Here is a 26341-nt window from a genome sequence, read left to right as displayed (position 1 = left end):
ACGATGGTCGAGTGGTGGTGGAAGAGCGAGGGAGCGTAGTCGAGCGACCGTCCCGCTGTGGCCACGAGCTCCGACGCTCGGGGAACGTAGGTAGTGTGTGAACTTCCGGCCGAGTGAAGCGGACAGGGGGTTGTTGTAGTTATAGGGAAGGTGCCGTTGAAGTTGAAATAGAAGACGATCGCGTGGTAGAGACGAAACGTAAAGAGAATAACCGAGCGAGAGAAACAGAAGAAAGGAGGAAGGGAAGAAGTGACACAGCCAGGTGTGTGAGAGAGGCAGAAAAAAAAAGGAAGGAAGAACAAGAGTGATTAGTGTGGTTGTGCTCGTACGAAAAAAACGGGCCCGTTCACTCTCGTTCTCCTCCTCGTATTCGGATCGTGCTTTCGATATCGCTGCCGAAAGCTGTTTGCGCGGAGTTGACTCGCAGAGGGGTGATTCTCTCTCTCTCTCTCTCTCTCTCTCTCTCTCTCTTTCTCTCTCTTGCTCGCGAGGGTGTACCTATCGCGCCTCGATAAGAAAAAAAAGAGAGAAGAGAGAAAACGTATTTTCGTGAACGTCGAGCTCTCGTAAGAAAGAGAAAGCGATTGGGCTCGTTAGCTCTCTTCTCAATCAATCTCGCGAATCTCGCCGCGACCTCTCTCTCGTTATTCGATTCCCTCTCTCTTTCTTTCCACTTTTCTTTCTCTCTCTCTGTCTCTCTGTCTGTCTGTCTCTCTGTCTGTCTGTCTGTCTGTCTGTCTCTCTCTCTCTCTCTTTTTCTATCTGTCTCTCTTTCTACCTATCTCTCCTCTCTATCTTTCTATCTTTCTGTCTCTGTCTCTCGTCCTCGCGTTAGTGCCGTCGAGACCGTGACGGTCGCCGGAGTGTTTGTTATGCGACGGTGGTACAGTGGCGGTTGACGACGACGACGACGAAGAGGAGGAAGAAGAAGACGAGCGCCCGCCGCCGAGGAGGAAGTGGACGGGGAGGAGGCGGAAGAGGAGAGAAGGAGAAGGAGGAAGAGAAGGAGGAAGACGGGAAAGAGGAGGACGCGGCACAGGAGGCAAAGCAGCTAGCCGTTCCTCGCCGTTGCGAGAGGAGCCGTCGAGTGTGTGCTCTGGTGCGTCGCAGGGAGGGAGGAAGAGGGGAGGAGGGAGGCTCGAAAGGGAGGAAAGACGACGTCGACGACGAGGAAAAAGGAGAGGAAGAAGAGAGGCGGCGGACGAGGAAGTGGAAGACGAGGAAGAAGAAAAGGAAGATAGTGGCTGCCGGTGGTTGTGGTGTGCCCGCTCCGAAAAATCTGAGAGAGTTCAGGGCTCGGGAGAGAGGATTTCCCCCCCCCCTTCTCTCTTCACTCTCTCTCTCTCTCTCTCTCTCTCTCTTTCTTTCTCTCGCTCATTCTGCTGTCCCTTCTCTTTCCCCACTTGCTCACTCATTTTCTCTTTCTCATTCTTCCGTTCCTGTTATCTCCTCTCTCGGAGAGTGTCGTTTAGTTGTCGTGAAACAAGAAAATAATTCGGGCGAAAAAGAAGAAGCGTAGAGAGAGGAAAAAAAGAAAGGGGTGCAAAAGGTGCTGCGTTGGTGTTATTTTCCCCTCCCCATTTCCACCCCTCCCTCGCCTGCCCGCACCCCTCGCCGGTGTTTCGAAGAAGGGGGGTTGGTTTATAGTGCACGTCGATCGCCGGGGTGTCGTCGTGAGTGTGCAGTGTGCAGTTCGCCAATTCGTCTTTGTATCTATTCTTTCCTTTTTTTTTTTCATTTCTGTAAAGTGGTGCGACAGTACGAAGAAGAGGGGATCTCCACCGGGGCAGAGGCTCGAACGCATGTAGGAACATGGCCGCATCCAGCCCCTGCCTCCCTCTAGAGGTGAGTTCAGCGAAATGGAGCGGATATTCGACCCTCTCCTTCTCATTTCCTCCTGCTCCTTGTTTCGCTTTAAAATTTCGCATTCCATTTTACGATGCCATCCACGTTTACAATGAGTCCGTCCGATTCGCGGAATCCAATTAAACAAATCCATCCGTGATAACGTCAACGAGCCCGTCCGTTCGTCACCTCGCTGGCTGGGATCACTCGGCCATCACGGTGGCCACGTTTGGGTTAAAGGCTGACCTTTAAGCTGATTTCACACAACACATAATATTACACATTGGTATAAATTCTGTTTTTATATCTAGTCTCACGCTATTCGCAAAGTCATTCATAGTATATATCTGTCGCGATACTGCTCCAATTGTGCGTTGAATTATCTTGTGATAATATTTCATGGCAACGTTTATTCGATCAGCAATGACGTATGATGTTTTACGATTTGATTACAACGTCACAGTCGCGTGTTATTCGGAGAATCCCTCCTCATCAATAATATAATTATAATCGCGCGTTGGAAACCTCAATTTTCCGTTGCATTTTTTTTTTCCAATCTCTATCATTATTTAATATTCATATAATTGTCACTACTTATATGCTATCGGATTTACTGTATACAGTAAAGTAATTATAGTTTTATGTGACTTTTATTCGAAGAAATATGCTTATAATGTAATAGGTCTATTATAGAATGATGATAATACGCGTGAAACCGGCTTTATCATCTATTAACCTACGCGTGCTCTTTGGCGCGATTGGCTTTCTTAACGATTGGACACACGCACTACGAGGGCGACACAGTGCTAACAGTGCCCTCATCCTCGTTTTGTGGTATTCGGTCCTGGTAATAATCAACATTAATCCGATCCGATGTGAAATCGTCACGTTGCGATAATGTAAACAATTTTAAACACTCCTTACAATTCTTACAGCTAAACAAATTAATTAGAATAGAAAAAAATTATTTTTTCATTGCTAACTACAATATGAAATTGAAAATTGAATTAAACAAATACATAGTAAAAATTTTTGTTTTTAAATAATAATGTATAATTTTTTTTATAAAAATATTTATAATTTATAAAAATATTTATAATTTATAAAAATAATATGTATTTATAAAAAGAATTGGAGAAGCACATGTGCTGTGTGGCAACACATGACTACAAGATATATAAAACTATTCATATAAACAAATCTTTTGTTTTTAATTTTCCGGAAATAACATTACGGCATATAACCACTTTTGGAGGGATGATAGTTACTTATCTAAATTGTTAGACTAAATTTTTATTTAAGCAAGTTGTACTAAACAGAGGAAATTATTTTTAAATAGCGTACATGGATAGTGTTAATAATTCCTTTTTCACCCTAACTGTCATCCTATGATCCAAACTTTGGTAATTGACAGTTAAATGCATGTTTGTGCTAATATGACTTTTCAAAGTTCTGCATTTACATATTAGAATAGTTTATTCTAATATTTCTTGCTCACATCTTTACGATTTAATGCAGAAATATGCGATTCTTAAGAGTCGTTCTGCTAGTACACATTATTCAATTACGCAAATACGAAACTTTGAAAACTTACAACCGACATATATTCAATTTTCAACGTCGTCGAAATTTGAATTTTAGTCGATTACGTTGAAAGAGTGCAAAAAGCTGTAAATTTATTTAGGGAAAATTTATTTAAATGTTTATTTAAGTGATTTAATGTACTCAGATATCAGTTCTCTTTTTTGCCTTTCTCTTATATATTCGAAGCTGTATTATTTCTCTCATTTATAATTTAATTATTCTTTATCATTTATCTTCATAATCATTGTATGTATTTTGCATTTTTATCCAGAGTGAAATGAGTTTTTCTTCTCGTTTTATTTTCTTTGTTCTACTTTATATTTTATATATTTTCGATAATGCTATTATTAGTCAACTGAGAAGAGTGGAAAGAATGATGGTAAAATAAGATGGATAATTTTTTCTTTTTCTCTATTTCTCTATTTCTATCTTTAAACTAAATGCATTTTTTATTTTACCTATACTATCACGCTTTTAACGTGTCAACTATTGAGATTTCTTGCCATTTTTGCTAATAAAATAGATAAATGGAGCAGTTAAATATTACAGAACACTTTTCAAGAGTATTCATAAAAGATATGAAAGCATCCTTTTGGTGCAATACTTCTCTTTGGTGTGTTTTATCTCACATTGTTCTTTATGGATTTTCTTTGTTTTTTTCATTTCTCACGACTGTCTGGATTTTAAATCAATTAAGGAAGATAATCTTATTTGCAAGAAAGAATTTTGTTTAGACTTGCAAGAGAAATTTATTTGTCCGGATCTTGAAATTCAAATTTTCAAAAGTCTCTATAAAAAAATATATACACACAACATAAAATAATTAATATTTTTAATATCTAATATGTGTTTAAGACAAATTAAATTTTAATCATCATATTTATGATTATAATCCCCGCAAAGTATTTATGAGTATTGTTTTCAGATTTTAAGGAAAAAATTTGCTAAAAGCAAAGACAGAGAAAGGGAAAGAGATAGAAAAAAGCTAGAAAAAGCATAGATTAATTCTTAGCAAGACTTCCGTTAGCCAATACGTTTTATACGATGAGTCATCTTGAATGGAAAAACATAAATCGAGTTATGTATGTTGAGTAAAGGATTCAAGGCAACAATAACGCAAACCATTGTTAGAAATTTGAAAAATATCTATATACATATTAACAGGAAAAACTAATTAAATTACATGTATTTCCATATTTTATTGATAAAATATTAAATTAAAGTTAAATTGCGTGACAGTAGATACAGTCGATAATGGTCAGCCATGCAGTGAAAAAGTGCTGGTAAATCACTGATCATAAAAAAATTATATATTTTTCATCAATTTAATCTTTTTTTTTTGATAAAAAACATGTTACAAGTATCAAGTTTAATAGTAATCAAATTAACACTAATTATTTAATAATATTTTATAATATAAAATATCTAATAGGAAAAAATATATTTTTTTAAAATTGTTCTCTCGACAATTCTATCCGATATCCTTCTCGGGAAAAATTTTGAACAACGCAAAAAAATAATTTTTATAGTAACTTTTGTCTTTAATAAATGAACAATGGAAGAAAAAGGCATTTTATTGTGCTACTCATTTCGATTATTTTTAACGAACAAAAATTTTTTCAGACTATAGCAAACTGTTGCGTTTTAAATTTTTGTTTTAAATCTTTAATTAACGTAACAGGGAGTTAATATATTTCATACAAAGAGTAACTCTCTATACAGCACAAACTGATCTTCGAGTTATTATCGTTCCTCTTTTAATACCGTGGGAATTTGTTTTATGTGTATTTATCGCTTTCATTAAAACAGTAGGTCATCTCGTGCTATAGATCGTTCGCGTGTATTTCACGAAATAGTCCAGTTTTTGCGCTCTCGACAGAGATATTTACGTGTGTACGTCCTAACGACACACTTAATTTGTTATCATGCTATTCGCAGATGTTGCTACCTGAATAATTCTCTATTTGGATGAGAGATCTTTGCTATTCGCGTAATTTTCTAATGATTTCTCACCTCATTCCAATTCTTAAGATCAACAGCATAATTATGTATTATTTTCAAACATTTTTTTTTTACAGATATCAATCAATGACATTTTATTTCAATAACTAAATTACATTATGCGTCATCCCGCTCCAGGTGTAATAAAATCAAGAAATCTTCGAATTTTGCGTGCGCGCTATAAAGAATGAAACCTTACAACTTTAATCCGTGTGGCCGTGATGATGACACATATCACCATAATAGTATTAAAGGTTTTTAGCTTAATGAAAATAAGTAGATTAATTTTACATCAGAGTTGCCGCGTATGTAAACACGTAAATTAAACCGTAACTGTCTTATCTGCGATCTGTCATTTTTGTTTTATTCTTGAAAGCATGGAAAACTTTGTAGCTTTACTTTTTTTGCTCTACCTTCATCTATTAATATCAAAAGATCAAAAAAGTTTAGGATTCGACTGATAATTGGCAAGTGACATTTTATCTCGATTCTGGACACTCTAAACTTTGAAATAAATTTCTTATAAATTCTCTAATATTATATATAAAAGAATATAAAGTTTTTTTTTCATAATACAAAGTTATACATAGATAGCTTTGTCAATATGCTTTTAATTAAATTACTTTAATTTTCTTCACACATATTTATCAAAATTTGACTGATTATTTTGTCAGGCTTGCTACTTTATTTATATATGCTTTTTTATTAGTCTAACATGTTGAATATTTGCTTGACTTTATTATAACAATTGATTATGTAAAATTTTAATTCTTATTCAATTTTACCCGGACTAATTTATTAGATCATCAGCTGGCTCTATTGTCATGTAAACGCCGGCCTTATGTAACTTTCAATTGAATGATGGCCCGGATCGTGCCGGCCGGTCGTTTCTTCTCTCGAGTAATAGCGTTCCCTCGTGTACCATCCGGTTTTCTCGATCAAATCGATCGGCCCCTCGGCTCACAGGAATCACTGCCCGCGAAGGGAAGCCAATTGCGCTCGCGAGCGAATATTAGCGACGAGATTAGAAGGCGACGCGCCACGTCGCAACGCTCGCGAACGCGACAAATCAATTTCTGGCGCACCGACCGACCCGCTTTTCGCGTGCTGCCGTGTCTCCGCAATTCAATAATTTCCACGCCATAATTCTTCACCGATAAGGAAAACGTGAATGTGCAAAAGCGCGATGCTGAACTCTATCGTCATTTTTTTTTTTTTCAATCATGCATACTTTTTATATTTTTATTTAAATCTTTAAAGACATATATATTAGATAAGACTTTGCCGAAGATATTAAATAGTAGTGATAAGATATTCATTAATAATATTTTTGTCTACATGGCATGGAGCTTAATAAAGTAATTGCGATATAATATGTGAATAACGATTTTAATTTTACAAAATACAAAACTTATCGTAATTTGTTGAAAATATCTTAAAATCTGATAACGTTGGTATCTTAAAATCTGATGGTACGGGTAAGTGATGTAAAAATATTTCTTTTTACATCTTGAGATCAAATGATTTCATCTATAGCAGTGGCGAATTATAGGTATATAAAATAAATATTATGCATCTTTCGAGACACGCTTATCGGTGTAAATCACGGTCATTCAGGCTCCCCGTCAGTTTTACGGAGTTGGCAAGCGTGAGAGTAGGTAGATAAGCGCCACGTGTGAGGAGCTTACGAGGGATGAATTTTCAGTTGGCAGGCCCGACCTCCCTCTGTACGCTAGGACGACGACCAGAGCTGGCTGCAAGAACAGCAGCACCCTGAATTTTTAATTTCATCCAGCCAATCCTCTTTTTAACTTGAATTAAGCTCATCATTTTTAAAAAATTACTCAGACATCAATTTAATAAGAATGGCTTTTCAAAAAAATTCTCGATTGATATTCAAGATTAATTTTAGATCTTTCCAAAAATTACCCTTTATATTTTACTAACATTTTAATCTTGAAATGAAATAACGCGATCCAATTTTTTTTTTTTTTAATATTTTTGATGTAATCTTTCTTATATAAGTATTTTTTTATATTAATAAAATAAATATTGTTTTTAATATAAAAGCTTTTCTTTCTTTATAAATGAAAAATATAATAACAGCGTAATATCACGATAATCATAAAAATTAATGATGAAATAAAAGAGACGTTATTTACGCTAGAGCACAGCTGACATACGCTCTCATTTAGCACCCCAAAAAAAAACTGACATTCATCCCGATCGCTTCTAAATCCGGTACTGATGACGGCGACGGCGGCGTCGATGGTAACAACAACGACGACGTCGATGGAATCGCGATGGTGGACGTTGTTCGTGACAGGGGTGGTGGAAATGGCGGTGGATGGATAGAAGGGAGGGAGATGAGTCGCTCGATGGGGCAACGAGGGGCTAAGAAGACGAAAGGGCGGCACATGAATGAACGATCAATAGATATATAGTTACTTGCTTGCTCCACCGGGTACCTACCTTCAGCGAGGGACAGTTGATAAGGCTGTCTGATAATAGGCGCGTCTCTAATGACACCAAATATTATATAATTTTTTCTTTTTCAGTCAATATTATTACGTGAAATACATACACAAAACTATTTTATAAAAAATATAACAATTGGTACAAAATTAAAATAAATATATCTCCTGCAATTTTTTAAATAATTATAATTATCTTGAGAGTATAAAACACCAACGTATCTCTGCTTATTTTTAAAAAATCTTAGGAATACACGTAAAGATTTCTAGAAGTAATACAATTGTACGATTAAACATATCGTAATGTGCAGAGCAGGTTTCTCGGGATTTCTTGATATATTGTCAAGTAATACGGCGACTTAAATACAATTTGTTAGCAGATAAATTAAATAGCGATAAAATATTGTAATATTGCAGTAGCAATTATTCTTCTGAGACTTATAAAAATATGGTGTAATTATTTGCAATCATTATATAAAGTACTTTTTACAGTATTTCTTATCTCCTTTTTCAAGTAGACATGCTTTGATTCACATTTCAGATCTTTTTTACAATATTGTCACATTATTATATCATGTCAATATTTCTTGCGCAAAAGTATTTTTCTATCATTTATTCATTTTTATCATTTTTTTTTTTTTTATTTATTTACTTACAGAATGTTTGAAGAATATGAGAAGAGATGTATTTTACTGACATGACAACGACATGAAAATGACGTAAATTTAATTTTTTTCACGATGTCGCTGCGCGTTTTTGTGTCATTCTAAAGTTTAGTGGCTGGATCGATAAGTCGAAAGTCATCTTTTTTTTTTTATGGATTACGCTGTAAATGCTATGCGTGTACACGCCTTAAATTCTTGGTAGATAATGAAACTCGTAGATTCCCTTAGGGTTAGGCAGAACACTTTTATGGGCCTGTCGTGTTATCACTTGCGGATCCGTAACCTACTTTTAACAGCTCGGATAATTCCATCTAATTTGGTTAACACAATTGGTGGCGCCGTGCCTAAGTAAACATGAGTGCCACGTGGCATGCCTATTATAAAAGTTCTTATAAATATTTAATTTTAATAAGAGATATTGTATAATAAAATTATATATACTATTAATAACAATAATGTCTCACGCACATAATGCTATTCTATTATATATATAAAATTAAAAAAACATAATATATATAATATATATAAATTATATATATAAAATTATATATAAATTATATATATATATATATATATATATATATATATATATATAATAAATATAAATTATATATATAAAATTAAAAAACATAATCTATATACTTACAGCAACACGTTAAAAGATTTCAACTTAAACAAAGACATATATATTTTATTAATTAGGAGAAAAACGTTTGGTACAATATTTATCAAATTATACTTGCCACATGAAGACACGTAAATATTAATAATAATATAAAACTGCTTTCATTACATAACTTTTACTATATAAACTTTTACGTCCATTATAACTGTGCATGATAATTAGACTCATAAATGGCAGAGCATATATTAATTATCTTTACAGCGAGTGGAGCAAAGAATGAAACAATAATTAAATATCATTTTTTTAAGAACGTCTACATCCTTTGAGTAGCATTTGCATTGCTCACGGTTAATGTACTTTAACAAACTGGAAATATAACTTTTCTATTATCTGACATTTACCATTGAGCGTAGGTGAAAACTTCGTAATCAAATACACACGCGGATAGAGGATAATGTGACTCTTCGATCTAACCGGATGCTTTCCGGTACTTAGCGGCGTAGGTGGACGAATATGGCTAAGCTCTATAGTTTCGTAGTTAAATCTTCGTGAATTATTGCAAGCGCCGCGGCAAGATGGCAATATCGTTTTTCAGAGTATATTTCTTGATGTGAAAATTGAATGATATTTGTGAGAAAATGTCACATAGTGAACATTTTTCTTCGTGACCATACAGTTAATGGTGGCTTATAATGCTCGTGTGCGCGGATGAGAAATGAGTTATTATTATAACAAATAAAAGAGGGAGAAAAATATTGATGTAACGGAGTATATAATAATAGTATATTTCACACTGTTAATTAAATTGTTATCATTTATTATCATTTATTAATAGTTCTTAACATATCCTATCTCGCTTTTGAAACATCCTTTACTTAAATCCATCTTGGCACAATTATGATTAGAAAAAATTATTTTCCTATTATTGACATATTATTTCTTTTACATTTTGCAAATATTATTATTTTTCAAACTTACAATTCATTTCTGTTTTCAAATTTATGTAATAATATTCTATCTAATAATATTTAATATAATTTTTAATAATTTTTATGTGTTTTAAATTAAATAAAAAAAAAATAGTAAGGATAATACAATAATGTATTTTTGACGCGTTTAATAATCAAAATCTTTAATAATGTTAAACATTTAAAACAATAACTCTCTAAGTTATGTTTAAACTTAAGATTGCGATGCGGAATAAAAAATCTCAAACTTTTTAGATGACCAGTGTCTGTTCCAGTTTTTCGGAGTGACCTCCAGCTTTTTGAAACGAGTGGCATACGCGTATGCGTATAGTTCCCTCTCTCTCTCGATGTATATTTTAACCCGTTCAAGCAGAAGAGAGACTCGAGTCGCCCTTCTTGTAATCCCTCCCCCTTTACGTTTCCTGTACCCGCAGCTACCATCGTCTTTGCTACCACTTGGCAAATGCTGGAGACGCAGAGTCGCCCCAACTGACCTTACTATTGACAAGGACGCCTTCCCTGATTTATTAAGCCGGGAGCGACGTAAGGAAATGAGCTGCTCGTCGCACGATAAATACCTCAATGGAGAAGAGCTTTCGCGGAAATAAGGACGCGAGCATAGACCCTCTTTTTCGACATTTCCGTTTTAAAAAGACGAATTCTTCTTATATGCTTCCTCGACGGGGTTAACATTCCAAATGTCAACGACGATTCATTGGATATAAGCATAACATGGCTTTAACTCATATTAAGGAAGGTAAATGCAGGATGCAAAGAAGATTGCTTGTCGCACTGTGAATAGAAGGCTCAGAAGCGTTATCGTGAAAGTAACATAGGTCATGCGTTAATTAAAGTGGATTTAAACCGTGATATGATCGTGCGACTAAAGAGCTTTATTAATTAAATTAAGAAAAGATGGATATATGAGCAAATAAATATATAAGCTTGTTCAACGCATAACCACATTTGCAAATTAGGAATGCAGATGAATGGAGTTACTTGCACAAAAGGAATTTGCAGAATTATTTGTATGTTAACGCGTACGTTCCACGAAGATGGATAATTCTCTCCTTCAATTACCGGACAACTCGAGGCCGAATGTAAGTTACATCGTTTCTCGGCGAAATGTTATAGTTCAAGGATCGCCGAGCATCGCACAATGAGTCGGAATCTGTCCGCTGCGTAACACAGGAATCGTCGTCGCGTCAGCCGCGAGATTTATCATAACGAGATAACGATGCTTGCTAATAGTTAATCCAGCTCTTCCCATTTTTATGATTCGCGTCTCCAATTTTTGACGGACGCCACTCGAAGCACTCTGGCCGATCGCGGTGACGAGTGGCATCAGCCACGTGTAATCAAACCAAGCCGTAGTTTAATCAGAAATCGCTGAGCTACTGCTAGCATTGTTTAAGATTAAAAATAAATATTACGTTCGAGATATAATTATACGAATATAAATACACAAAAAAAATGATCATAAATAATTGTAATGATAAAACTAGAGATTAAAGAATATTTTATCGTCGCACTTATGTGTAAGCAATACTGGCAAGTAGAAGATGAGCTTCAGTAGTAGAAATGTTTTCTCGAGGATAGCTTTAGGTCGACTTGTCTTTAGCGAAAATGCGGCAACTCCATCATTTTAGTTTCAAACTCTCTAATCTCCGACATCGAATATCTTGCTAATTAAATCTGAAATTAAATTTCCGTTTGCGCGCGCGCCAGTAGAAGATTACTTGAATTTCCCGAAAAATAGAATTTCTTGCCTATTCAACGCTCGTGAAATTTAAATTACTAGATCCTCATAAATCATATAGCTTTAAGTAAGTTAAATATTTTTATTTAGTATTGCAATATTTGCAATATCATATCAAATGGAGGAGTCGTGTATATATAATAGATAATGATATATTAAATTTGTGCATATATTTCATATAAATCGAATTAAATATTATCACGCTGTTGTTATACATACATTTTTTGCAATCATCTCATTTATTTCTATGCAAAATCATTTATTTGATGCAGCATTAATTTATTTAGCTAATATTTAATTAAATTAAACAACAAAATTGTATAATACCATCGTTTAAGCTCGCATAATCCAAAATTCATGAATGTGTGATAACAAATGGGAAATGATAACGAATACCAATATGATTGTATGTGTAATATATGGCCGATGGTTAGCTGCAAAATTCCCAGAAGATTCTGACCAAACATTTTTCTAAATGAATTATGTAGAAAGCAAAAAATTTATGCAAATAAATTATCACTAATCAAAATAAATATCACAATTAAAGTGAATGGAAAAATTAAATCGGGTTGATATTATAATTTATCTTAATCAATAAAGCCAATTAAAGCATAAATATTTAAAAAAAAAATTAATCTTTTAAATTATATGAAAAATTAATTTCTTGAATTGATTCTTTATAGTGTTCATTTTTTTTTTTTTAATTTTATAAATGTTTTTATTATATTCATATATATATTCATATATATATATATAATATACAAAAGTTTCACGAGACATACAATTGCGACACTCGCGAAATATCGTTCTCGTAGACGCAGGAGAATATAACATTTAAAGCGTTCTTAGAAATTTGTTAAATCAATTTACTTTCTAAATGTCAAAAGCACGTGGCTGTGGTAAAGCGGGAGTGCGGTACGACACGCTCGAGTTACAGGTTACAAGGTTTATTCAGCTCGTCGGGCGATTCACAGAACGGTGACTTCACCCTTTCATTGACTCAAACGACACTGCGAGGCCGCAAATTCTTGGAATTGTGCACTTATACATACATGCACGCACACCCATATACACATATAGTTCATAATAAAATGTGCATGCCCTAATTTCAAGACTCGTTTCGGGGAAACGCGGTTGTACCGCCCTAAATCTCTAGTCCCGGTATCAATGAAAATTCGCAGCTCTTCTCGGAAAGTCTCGTCTCGCTTCCCTTCTCGTAATCGCGTGTACTAGCCATTCATCGATGACTATCGTCAGGGAGTGAAGCCTTGTTGAATTCTTAGTACATTAGTGTGTTTTAATTAATTTTTTTTTGAATTTATGAAAATATATTCTTTTATTGCTGAATGAGAAAATGATTACAAATATTCTATAATTATGCCAATTGTGTTTAATGATATTATGGATTTATAAGTCATAAAAATTGTTCTGATTCCCCATATCAATTAAAATTAATAGTCATTATATTAAATATTCATTTCTTTTCTATAAGAAAAATAAAGATTCGTTATTTATTTTTGGATTCATGGAAAATCCCGATTTATCATCCACAAAGCTCTTCGAATTGGGTCCGAGATAGTTGCATCGACTACCCGCATGTGCAGCCAGTAGTAGCAGCAGTATCGAGCCAGACGTCTCGAATGTCGGATCTCTCGCAACTTACTCTCGTCTTTTTCTATTCTTTTATTTTTGGGGGGAGAGGGGAAAAGTCATCGGTATTTAGTGGTGAATTTTTTTAAATATTATTAACTATGCCAAACTATCGAGCCATTTTCAAGTTGCTTTTCCGGCGGATTAATAGGTATTTATATATTTTTTCGATTTTTATAAATAATAACGAATATTGCTACTGATATAATAGAAATAAATATTATACGTAGAGCTTTGTATAATTTCAATTAATTTGTCTTTGAGACTACAATATCGAGATTCCTCGACAAGTTTTCAAGTCGCATAAAATCTAGCTCTATTTTACTATCGATGTGCCCTTTATAGAAGCGTTCATTGGCGCCAGACGTATATATTTGTGGCATACATTCTCTCATTTCTTAAATCCCAATCGCGGACTTACGACTCTCTCGCTGACACGCAACTTTCTTGTGTATCATTTGGAAGGATAAACATTTGAGAGCTTGCCAACGCGACACTCGCTCTAACCAGACGATTCGCGTCGCGACGCCGCGTTTCCTCCCGTTGTCTTTGCTAATTTCCGCGCAGGGAATAAACCTTGTCCCAAATAGATTCTTCGGAGCTTCTCGAAAGTAATATTCTTGCACATTAACTGCATCTATAAATCCTGTTAAATTCAATTATTTTTATCGATTTTTTTGTTTTATAATAAATTATAGATTTTCCCAAAGAAACTTTCTCGCAAACAGCTTTTATAAGAAAAAAGAAACAGCATTATAAAATTATTTGTATTAAATTCTGTATAAAGTAGAAAATTAAAAAAGTTTCGAAAGAATTGCGATAATCTTTTTCCGTTATAAAAGAAATTGCAGATATTTAAAATTTCTAGAATTATAATTTATATAAAAAAAATCTTCCACCAAAAATTTTCTATTCGCATACGTTTTCTTTAAAATAATTATAACTTAAAAAGAAAAACAACTTTGCAAAAAAAGAAAGAAAGTTATTCGAAATCGTGCATTCTACAACTACGTAAGTCTTAATCTATCCTTTCCGATCGATATCGCGATTGGTGCGCTTGTACAGCTTCTGTGCGATTCATGCGTGATTGTCAGTGAATGAAGCCTCGAATCGCCCGATCGCAGCCGGTGATCAGAGAAACGCTCTGATTGCGATCTCTCGGATCGTCACAATTTACGATCCGATCGGCGCAAATATTTGCTCGGCCGTTACTTGCGAAAACATTGCCTCTCTCTTCTGCTCGCACCTTCTGCAAGTTATTCCGTATTCCGGTTTCGTGCACTCGCAAAAACGTATACCCCTGTGCTAATATCAAAAAGCCTCAAATATATTATTATTCGAGAATGCAAGCGAATTGATATTTATTTTTTTATTACATTTATAAAAAATTTAAAACAAATTTATTACATTTATCAAAAATTTAGAACAAATTTATTAAAAATTTGTTTCATTGAGAAATAATTATTAATTGTTTTTGATTATTTTTTAATGAGATGATTAATTCTGCAGTTTATAAAGTAATTTATAAATTAATAAATTTCAATGATATATTTACAGTATAATAGTAAAAATTTAATAATCATTAACAAATAATGTAAACTTGTGGTAAAAGGACAAAATGGTGGCATGTTACTACAGGGAATAGCTGCAGGGAAACTATTACGCAATTAGAAGACTAGGGATCATGTGGACAAGCCTAATGTGAGTTCAGAGACACATAAATGGTGTTAATAACGTGTTATTGTTCGCGTGTTATAATTGTGTACAAATTAATCAGCAATTCTGAATATATAACAATATATATTGTACACACACACACACACAAAGACGGAATAATTACCAATAAATAATCAATAATTTACGGTGGAGGAATAATGGTGTGGTTTATCGTAGGGAATAATGGAAGGAAAATTGTCGCGTAATTAAAAAACCAGGGGTCATCCGGACGAGCCTAATACGGGCATATAAATAACGCTAATAGCACTGTCCGTGCGTTAAAGCCGCGCGTAGAGTGCGCAGGCAAATGTGTGAAAGAGGATGGAAAAGGGTGGAAGGCCAACAGAGGAAAGGTAACCAGTCATAATAGCCGCCTACATGCTCCGGCAAAATTACCTTTTCATCTCTCTCTCTCTCTCTCTCTCTATTTGCGTTCAGAAAGCTTCGAGTTACGTCAGTCGCGCTATCCGTTAGTTGGATGCTCGTTATTAGCGAGCATTTTTAGCTTGCGCTTACAATCAATAGGCCGTTCAGACGACGTGTATTTAATTCATTAAAGCCAATAATTGAATCGAATGTGGTTTCATGTTCGGATTAAAATTTCTTATTTGATTGTTTAAATTATTTAGTTATATGATTTTTATCTACTTACATACTTTTTTATCATTCATTCTTTCAATAATGGAAAAAATAATGGAAAATAATAAAAGTAGCGTGTATTTAGACATTTGGACACAAATTACTGTATGTACAATTTTCTTAATAACAAATGCAATATATTAGACAGATAAAAGACGGCGTCTCTCTCTCTCTCTCTCTCTCTCTTTCTCTTTCTCTCTTATTTCACTTACGACGAGAAATTAGGTTGGCAAAATTTAATCCATCTCCGTTTTGGTCTAGCAAAATTCGTATCTTTTAGAGCTCAGCGAACTCATTCATCATAATATACGAGAAAGCCAGCAATTACGTTCTCATGTAGTTATTGCTTTTCAGATTTAGCAAATTTATTTGTAAGAATATACAAGTGATATATTCTATTTTTACTTAAAAAAGGAATACATGTAAACATAGAGAAACAGGGTGTGTGAGGGAGAGACGGTGAGAGAGAGAGAGAGAGAGAGAGAGAGAGAGAGAGGGAATAAGAAAAATACAATAATAAAAAATGCAGACACACACATATATTTTTCTGAAAGATAAATCTTCGAGTGAAGCGACTTTTGTGTTAAGGGATAAAGCGCGATTCGTGAGTAAATTTCTCAGGACGCGACGCGACGCGATGTCTCGCGCATTTTCCCGCACCGTTTCACCCCCGATAGATAATTTATCGCGCAGCTCTCGCGCGACCCCGTTGAGGATGTCACGCTGCTGCACTCTCGACGTCGCTTCTGTCCCACTTACGCGAGTCGCGCTCGCGGGACGGATATTCTCGGCGGCCCCTTTCGGGGATTTGCCAGGGGCACAACTTTTGGCTGCATTCTGAAAGTCGCCTATCCTCCGGCTCCATTCCGTCAATTACCGACCATTTGCAGCTATCACGCGACATTTGCATCGTCGACGAAAGAATTCAATACGACCCGCGCCATTGTGAGTGCGCGATATCTTGTATTAAAATTGACACATCGTTATAACTTTTGACGATGACGTTTGCAATTGCTCGCTTATTGTTTAAATATAGGTCTTTTTAATTTGATCTAAATAAAATCAATAAAATCGTCAATTAGATGCATGTTTTTTTTACGCAATATCCTTATATCGATTATAAAATGACATAAATAATAAGAAATATTATATAGTTATAAATGAAAGCGAATTAATTACTTCCATCGAATTAAATACGGTCACTTCTACCGTCCTTTCTCGATGCTGCCTTGTCGCTCCGATCCAACACCGAGTTGTATTAATCATTAAACGTCAAATCGAGCACGGCGTGCCACTCGATCGCGGTCATGATCGAGACGTATTCGAACCCAGAAGCATTCTGTCGAAATACCTTGATCTGCATGCTCGATAGCACACACGTGCACACACACACACACACACACACACACATAGTGTCCGTCCATAAATTCGCGACTGTTTCCGATTGTACAAAATAATGATTTTTACTTAATAATGTAGTAATGAAATATTAATTAAATCTGCGTTTCTTAATTGAAGATGACAGATTTATCGCTTAATTTTTTATTGTGCAAAATGTAGACTGTAAAATCTTAATTTAATTTTAAAAACATCTTATTTTGATAAACACACTTACACATGACAATATATATATATATATATATATATATATATATATATATATATATAGTGGTAAAATTAAAAAAAATCAATCAAACAAAATTGATTGCAAAACTTTAAACAGGAGAAGATAATTTATAAAAGTTTATTCGTACAAAACGTAGGAGATGTTACCGCTTCGTGTTTTTACCTTGGCGTAACTACATTTGTTTGCATCGTCTACTATAAAGACATTTGTTTCTGTAGTATTCATACAACCAATAGTACTTACTCATAATCAGATCAAGAGCAAAGTTTGTGCATGAGATTGTCGTATGTCCAGGCGAGAAGCTTGTATTGTAACAGTCAAGTCCGGAGAATGAGTTAAGTCCGACACAATTAAGCCATTAGGATACCAATCCGTTTCTCCACCGGTTAGTGCAGTCTCATGCTTATAGAGGAGAATTAATTGAAATAGAACAGTGAGAGTTTCCCTCTTTTTCTTTTACAGTAAAGGAAATATAATTTACAATATGTAAATCTATCATTCTTTATTAATAAAAAATTACAAATTGCAGGAGTGAAATTAGAAACTGGCTTTTTAAAAAAAGGTTTAATAGATGCACGTGTGGGCGTGTATGTGTGTAATTAATCCTCATTTTAATGTAACAAAGTTTTTTTTTTTTCTCAAGAAAATCTGTTTCTTGCACTGCAAAGAGCGTAGAAATATAAATAACACTACAAATGTAATTTATTTTTTAACAAAAGTAATTTTATTCATTTCTTCCGACAGGCATTTCAATTGCAATTAAGATAAAACAGAACGTAGCGATATGATCTTTGAGATTGACGCAGAAGGAAACAGATATTGTCTTATTGTTCGCAGCCTCGTCGAAAGTCTCGTGAAAAGAATGAAGAATTAATTTATCCACATTCTCGCAGACGTATCAAATGATAATGTACCTTTCTAAACACACATACACAAATGCCCACATGCGACGCTACACATGCCATTGGTCACACGTGCGCCATACAAGTACAAGGTGAGGGGTGGGGAGGGGATCAGAGGGTAGCTACGCAGCCGGCAGTCATCGTCGTCGTCGTCGTCGTCGTTGTCGCCGTTGTCGGGTTGACGTCATCGGACGAAATGGCGCTGACGTGACGTCATTGAGGACCCCCGCTTTCCTCCGCAACGCACCCCTTGACGCCGCTCTCCGCGACGTTCAGTCCGCAACGTTCTGACGCCACCATTCCCCGCGTGTGGGGGTATGCCCGGGTGCCGCTGTCGGGGTGGTAGCTGGGGTGGGGACGGCGACTGACGCCGCGGCTGGGCGCCGCGACGGTCGTCATGGGGTTCGTAGCTACGATTTTTGGCTGGCACCGTCGTTGAGGAGCCGGCGACAGGAGCCGGCGACAGGAGCCGGTTTTTCGAGTAACGATCCGGCAGCGAGAAGACGACGCCCTTATGACATGTATATATAGAGATTGTTTGTTCGGATCGCCGCTACTTTATCTTTATCCTTATCCTTAGCCGTGATTCGATCGCGTCGTTGTCATTGAGTATCGAGGCACTTTACCAGAGAACGACGATCACGAATGACTTTATTTCTGGAATTGGAAGAGTGGTGATTCATGAACTCTCTGAGATGGCGATATTTTGCCTGGTGGTGATACTTGTTTGTTTAGACAGGGAGATTGTTATTCGGCAAGTTCTTCTATTCGAAATAAAATGAAACAAGCATTTTATTCGCGCACGTTGCATAAGCGTTTCATGAGCCTTGATAAATTAAATTTTTTTTAATTGATATACTTCAAGAATGATATTGATCAAATGCGATCGTTGATAATGATATTCGTTGTCAGCGATGGTTAATCGCGGTGTTTTGCCAATGCATTCGAATCGATTGGTCAATCTGAGTCAGCGGAGTCTGTCATCCGAGTGTTTCGCGCGTTATCGAATACCACTATTAGCGGTTGCACGATGGTATCCGATAATTCAAGATGGCCTGCACGCGGCTATGAATAGATAGCTGCGAGATGAGAATGGTTACTTAGGGATTACAACAGATTTAGTAATCCGTGTATGTAAACTTCAAAAATCTAATTTCTCTAATCTTATCTTATTTTCCTCATACGGTTTAAATAACAAATAGAAAATTTGCGTAATAATTGAATAATTGAATTAATAATAATTAATAATAATAGCAACTTATTTGATGCAAATGCGATGTAAAAACTTACGCGATAAAATAGTGATTAATTAAAATAGTAATTAAAATTAAAAATTAAAATAGTAATATATATATGTATTAAATTAAAAAAAATTAATTAAATAGACAAATATTAATAATCCTTTCTCAACTAAAAAGCTATAATTTTACAATAGAGCTATGCTTTAATCTTTAATTAAAATCCATGAATAAATTAGAGACAAATTACGTCACTCTAATACAATATATAAGTAATAAGCGATTCTAACACTTATACACATAATGCACTAGTTTTTCAAAATCATCCATTTTTAGCGTAAATAACTTGATTAAAGGGGAGGTGTTTATATATATATATATATAATATGGATTGTCTATTTAATTAATTTTTTTTTAATTTAATACATATATATATATATATATATATATATATATATTACTATTTTAATTTTAAATTTTAATTACTATTTTAATTAATCACTATTTTATCGCGTAAGTTTTTACATCGCATTTATATCAAATAAGTTGCTATTATTATTAATTATTATTAATTCAATTATTCAATTATTACGCAAATTTTCTATTTGTTATTTAAACCGTTTGAAGAAAATAAGATAAGATTAGAGAAATTACATTTATATATATATATATATATATATATATTGCCATATGTGAAGTAACTCGAAGGACAAACATGTACGTTCCAGCGTCGATCGCTGAAGATTATAACATGCGGGAACATCATTAAAACGAGATGAGGGGTTGATAATTTCCCACGTATTGATCTCGATGAAATCGAATCGCTTCGGTCGAGTGTGCATCGGAGTGACGACTGTTTGCGGCTCTGAATCTATGACGAATCCCAGCGAGAAGAGAGCGTCGTGCGCGGCCCGATAACATTCGCAAAGGTTTATATCTCTTGCGAAAAAGGAAAAATAATGGAACGGCCTTGGGACGCGCGATGGCGGACGGCGTCGCGTTGCTGCTTGCCTGTCGATCCGGAATCGAAGGTCAATTATTTTTAATGTTCCTTCGTCTCCCTTTCGTTGGCGCCTGCTGGCTGACCGCCTATACATAGATACATTCGATTCACAGTCTGGTCAATCTATCAATTCCAATTAATATTTTCAGCGAAATAAAGTTTGTGTGATCTAACGTGCCAATCTTCTGCCAATGTATAACTAATCAAAATTGATATGAATAATGGTACGCCGATTGAAGTTGTACTGGAAATAAACATCGCAACACTGTTATTAATTTATTGGGCATAATTTTCATATATTTGTGCTTCTTTTGAAGAAAAGAGAGAACGAGAGAAATTAAATATTCCCTTTTCTTGCTATGCTCAGTTATGAAATTACAAGGCAAGAATTATTTTTATTTGATCTTTTTTTTTTTTTTCTTTTTTTTTGTTTGATCTACCATTTTAGCTCGACATTGTTCTTATCTTTTATGCATAGATTCGTATAGCGAGCTGTATTGGTATCCGTTAACAATATCAGACCCCTATTAGAAATGTACATAATTAACGAGACAAATTACTGGCGAATAATGTAATAAATCGATATGTTCTTATCGCGCGCGCTCTACAGTTAACTAGGGCCAAGATAGAATTAGTATTCTTCAATAAGTTCTCGAAACTCTTTGAGAATAATTTATCTTGCTTCACGTATTTCCGAGGGGAACAAATATCTCTTTTCCTTCTTACTGATTATCTGAGATACCGGTTACATTTGCAGCTCTCGCTCGTTATTTCAATTAGGCAAGAATTAGGATCTTCCTCGATTGTGAACTCTATTGCAGCACAAGCAGTTTTTTTTTTTTTTACCCAGAATTTGCCCTTCTAATTTCTTACGGAAATATTCTTCGTCAGATGAAATGTTTAATCCTCTGAGAAGTAGAACGTTTAAATTTAGCATCTCGCCAAATAAGCCATTTTGTCTACATTTCGTGTGTCTATAAATGTGACTACGAATCTCATAGTTTCTCTCTCGCGTGTCTTGGAAGAAAAAAATAGTAAAAAGAATTAAATCTGTCTCTATTTTTATTAAAATTATTTCGAAATCGTGTCTTCTAGATAGAACTTAATATCCTTCCCAGCATCAAATGCCATCACTTTTTTTTTTCATTGTTTTATTAATTTGAAATATTAAATTTATTCGCGCGTAAGAAAATTTAATCTCGTAAAGTTTCAAAAAGTGGACCTAGTATTTTTTGCGTAAGTGAGACTCGAATATCTAGTTCTCCACATGTTGCGGCATCCCTTCAATCTCGAAATACTCACGACTGAATATTTATGAAGTAACCGGACAGATAAACGGCGGAAAAAAAATTCACCCGAGCTTCCGTTCATGCACGCATTAATTACTATCGTCGAAAAAACAGAGGCATCCGGTAACACGACCATTTGGCACGACTCGCGTCCCGCCGTTAACTTGCTAACCGATAAAAACTGCGCTCTGACATAGCGGTGCGCTGCAACACAACGTTGTTGCATAAATCGCAATTAACCTTCGTGAGGGCTGAATGCGACAATTCGTTGCAAGTGCAAGACAATCCGTTTGTTTTACGATTGTGTATATATTGCGAGTAAATATCATCTGAAAATCATCATCAATTTCTAATTTTGACTCCAAATTTAATTTCAAAAGCCATTCCAATTTTGATAACAATTTTGGTGGATTTTTTAAGGCGATAAGTTATCATTCATCCATAAAAATATATTTAATAAATTAATAAATATAAAAAAAGATAAGGAGAAAAATAGAGAGATAACTTAAACAGCACCTACTATTAAAGATTCATTACTAGCAAATTCATCAAGAAAAAATTACGTGAAAAAATTAATTTTATTTATTATAAATTTAATAAAATAGATTATAGGAAAAAACGCACGTGATTTAATTTCGACGAGATGCAAAGAAATATATTTCGCTATTTTAATAATCATTAATTCAAGTCCGACTAATCGTGCCGAGGGTTACACCTGTTGCTGATGTAACAATCTCCGCAATTGAATCTTTTCATTACGTATATTGCTCTACTTCACAGCGTGCGTCCTTGCAAAATGGACACATGGACGAGTCGGCGGTTCATTTTCGAGAGTAGTATTGATCCTACCGTTACAGAACAAACTGGATCAATTATTCCTGTCCTGTTCTCAATAATTCAGCGACTTTAGGCCGAGGCACGAACAAGCACCAGCAACAATTGCGGAGTATATTTTGTTCATTTTTTCAATATTTTATATGATTTCCTTTTTTTTATACTCATTTCTTTTTATTCTGGATATGAAAAAATATATTTTTTTGTAATTTTTAATTATATCTAATAATTGATAATCTACTATGTATTTGTGCGTAAAAATTCATTTTTTTCTAATTATACATAATTGACATTAAAATTCATAATTTGCAATTTATTAAAATTGATTTGAAAATAATAATAAATATAATTTAAATGTATACATATCGATTTAATCAACAATTTGATTGGAAATACAAAATCGATCAGACAATTAAGCAACAAGTGACAAATTATGAAAAGCCGATACATAATCATGTTTGAATTTTTTCATTCAAAAATATCTCAGAGAGAAAGAGAAACAAGCACACATTTATCTTCTTATTTGAAGCTTGACGGGCTGGTATTATAATTATTTTTTGCGAATTTCTATCCCAGGTCGGCGCCGCTTTGTCGGTCGCCGGCAGAAACGGCCGAAGTAAGAGAGAAGGAAGGGTCTCGTAAAGTGGGATAAGGGAGCGCTGGAAGTAGCTGATAAAATTGGCAGACGCTACTCCATGCTCGCTCTTCGTATTATATTCGATTCTCCGGATACATAAAATCGAACAATCTCGAACGCGAACTTCTTCCTTCCAGCCGTTTTCTCGTCCAGTTAAATGTCATATATCGGCCACGTGACAAATCGCGAAACTTTGTTATCATTAACTTAAATAAGCTTGCACAAAGTGTTTTCGAAAATGCCTCGATTCATTTGTAATCAATTTCTGTCTACGTATATATTTTGAAATGTCAATTTTTTGTAAACTTCAAATGACATTTGTAAGTATACATTTACTAGATATTTGATTTTAAATATTTATGATTTGTTTTAAACTTAAAATAAAAATAATACTTGCACATATGAAAGTAGGAAATATATTTCATCAGTTATTACATATGAATGGTTACAGTATCTCTGACACAGTAATATTAAATTGATCAATATCAAATAATGTTATCATGCAATATCGAATCATTCTTTTGCGAAGAAATCTATTTTTCAGTCACGATATTTTATGCCGTTTGATTGTATTTGTTAAAGGAAAAATACAGTGTATATCGACCATTTCAAAAAGAGCTCGAGCACTCTTTACAGGTTTTCGATAGACATCCCAAATTCAGCTACGATCGATCGAGAATAGACTCCTTCTTACGTTGTGCAAATTCAGCATCAAGCATTTTTTAGAACGACATGAGTGAATTTTGTAGCGCCCAATTGAATCACTAATATCTAATTAGAAAATTATTCCAATTTACGTTGATGTCATATTCTTGCGGAAATTATTTAATGTTTTATCAATATTTAAATTTATTATTATTATTTATTTCTTAAAATTATTTTTATCATTAATTTTAAATATTATATCAGTAAATTATTGATAAAAATATTTGAAAAGTTATAAAATTAAAAAAAAATAATTTTTATAGAGAATATTATTATATTATCAAAAATATAAAAAATATGTCCAAGATAGGAAAATATATAATTATTTAAGTGAATTTAAAATTAATTTTTTAATAAAGTTAATAAAAAGTGTTTTTCCAGTAGATTTTAGAACCTTATTACTCTTCATGCACATATTATACAGCTTTTCAGTTCTTAAAATATCGATTAATATTTTACTAAAAACGCTTTATCATAGAAATAATAAATATATAGGTTCAATTTTTTCTCATTTTTGAATCAGACGCAATTTTACAAGTCTAGCAATTTCGTCATCGACATTATTACATGCAGTTGGTGTATTATACGAAAGCGAGGAAGCAACGACGAGAGATTCTTGCCATGAATTATTGCATTATCGTGTGCCTTGATTGCACTCACTCCAATTCTCTCTCTCTCTCTCTCTCTCTTTCTATCTCTCTTTTTCCCTTTCTCTTTATCACGCGAGAGAAGAGCTAGCACACATGCAGGGTATATGTCGCAAAAGTCTCGACTAATGTACTTAATTGAAGTCGGAGCCATGTCACATATTTCCGTCCATCATTAACGAGATTTTTTATGCAATCTCTCTGAGGCATCGCCTGCATGACGTGAATAATTCTGCCAAAATTTTCTGCACACTTCATATATTTTGATGATTCGCAATATGTTGTGCATGTAGAAAGAAAATTTCAAAAATCTCGTCAAAATATACACATACATAATAATATATATATTAATTGTAATAAATTTAAAAAATAATATTTTTGAAATTAATATTTATGTAAAAGTAAAATTAATAGAATAAAAACTTGTTGTTGTGTCTTTATATATTACTTTATATATTTAAAGCTAAAAATGACCATTTAATTTCGAGATATTTATCTAATATAGGCTGACGATTATATTATATAAGTGATACATACATATGTGACATATTATACAAATGGCAAATATAAAATATATAAATATGACTGTTAATTAATATTTAATCTGTGCTCCGTTTTAAGGAAATAATAAAATAAACAGCGATCACTTCTTTTAAAAATTCTTTTAATCAAATTATTAAATGATTATTGATGCATGTGGTGTTTTATTTATGTATTATCGTGGTTTTAATTATCTTACTGGCTTTTTCGTAGCCAGCTGAAATTATTTTTTACGCATTTTTAAATATTATTAATTAGCAGAGATATTGATAAGCTATAATATAGATTATTAATATAATAGTTATCAATTCATCAATAAAATATAATTGATAAATCATAGACCATGGTCTCTTGATAATTTCGATCAGAGTTGAATATGCAACCAGTCATTAACCCTTTTCATCCCCTTTCCAGGTTGGCAGCAGCGCAAGAGGCGGCACAAAGGGACCCTGGATACGCGAGTCAGTACTACGGGAGAAGGTCGAGGTTGGCCGGACTGAGGAGTGGTCTCGGTGACTGGACTAGCTTCGGAGGGGAGGTAAGATGTCATTAAATTGTGTAATAGTTCAAAATTGAGAAATTTGGAAAAATTTTAAATATATTTAAAGTAGATAGATATATATTACTACATTTATCGTTACATTTAATTATAAGAAAATTACTCCGATAAATTGAATTAATTAGTTACCATGAAAAAATAATTTATAATTTTTTCAAAATCTTATTTGTTTTATTGCCGTTCCATTTTTCGAGTTTACTATAGAAATAACTGGGATGAATAAGAGTCCTTTAATCCGATTTTGTAGTCACTTCAACCTCATTCAAAAAGGTCATCGGTGTTTGAAAGAAAATATCATTTTCTGAGCGTGATATCGCGGTGATTCTTCAGGTACCTGGTCTGGTAGACATGGCACCAGGCCGGGATCAGGGCGGTGGGGCGGGTGGCGGTGGGGGAGGCGGCAAGGGCACCACGTCGTTGTTTATCCTGTCGGA

General features: G+C 34.2%; 1 long non-coding RNA gene across 3 annotated transcripts; it reads left to right on the top strand.

Moving 5' to 3' along the window:
- On the top strand, positions 1 to 26281 carry LOC126852521 (uncharacterized). 3 transcript variants are annotated; one of them, XR_007687836.1, is made up of 4 exons: positions 1 to 262; positions 1749 to 1845; positions 25763 to 25886; positions 26155 to 26281. It is a non-coding gene; the product is annotated as an uncharacterized LOC126852521 (long non-coding RNA). The 3 variants fall into 3 exon arrangements; XR_007687834.1 differs by having other exon boundaries at positions 18 to 262; positions 836 to 1845; XR_007687835.1 differs by having other exon boundaries at positions 18 to 262; positions 26238 to 26251.
- The last annotated feature ends 60 nt before the right edge of the window (positions 26282 to 26341 follow it).

The sequence above is a fragment of the Cataglyphis hispanica genome, chromosome 1 (assembly GCF_021464435.1).
Source record: "Cataglyphis hispanica isolate Lineage 1 chromosome 1, ULB_Chis1_1.0, whole genome shotgun sequence".
Taxonomy (NCBI): Eukaryota; Metazoa; Arthropoda; class Insecta; order Hymenoptera; family Formicidae; genus Cataglyphis; species Cataglyphis hispanica.
Note: the sequence above shows the minus strand (reverse complement) of the source record. Positions and strands in the feature narration are given on the sequence as shown.